Source organism: Nothoprocta perdicaria, unplaced genomic scaffold, assembly GCF_003342845.1.
Source record: "Nothoprocta perdicaria isolate Ctin4 unplaced genomic scaffold, notPer1 scaffold_257, whole genome shotgun sequence".
Taxonomy (NCBI): domain Eukaryota; kingdom Metazoa; phylum Chordata; class Aves; order Tinamiformes; family Tinamidae; genus Nothoprocta; species Nothoprocta perdicaria.
Window position 1 is genome coordinate 395,506 of NW_020455485.1, and position 520 is coordinate 396,025.

Genomic DNA, 520 nt, shown 5'->3' on the forward strand with positions numbered 1-520 from the left:
AAAAAAAAAAAAAAAAAAAAGATGGATTTCCCCCTATGGATTTTTGCATATGATCTGTATAGTAGTATGCATATGTTTCTGTGCATGTTCTCTAAACAGTTGTAACACGTCGATGTATTTAACTGTTGCACTTGTCAACTTTCAATAAAGCATCCGCTGTTGGTACCCGCCTGTGCAGTGGTGTTCCCGCGCCGTGCCGCGCTCCGGGAGGCTCCCGGTGTTTTTCCGGAGCCCCAGAGGCCGCTGCGCTCGCTCGTCCGGCCTTGGCTGCTGCTTCCTTGGAGCTGCATTTTCCCGGGATCATCCCGCAGGGCTGGGCGCCCGGGGCTCCGCGCGGCAGCTCCCGCCTGCAGGCAGCGCCCTGGCATCCCTGGACATGGAGAATCCCGCTTGGAACCGAGTCCAGCGGCGCCCGGGGCTCTGCCGCTGCCTCCGTGGCTCGGCCCTCGCTCCACATCCTCCTGCAGCTTCTTGGTGCTTGGACCGGGATGAATCCTCCACACCCGAGAGCTTCCTGCTT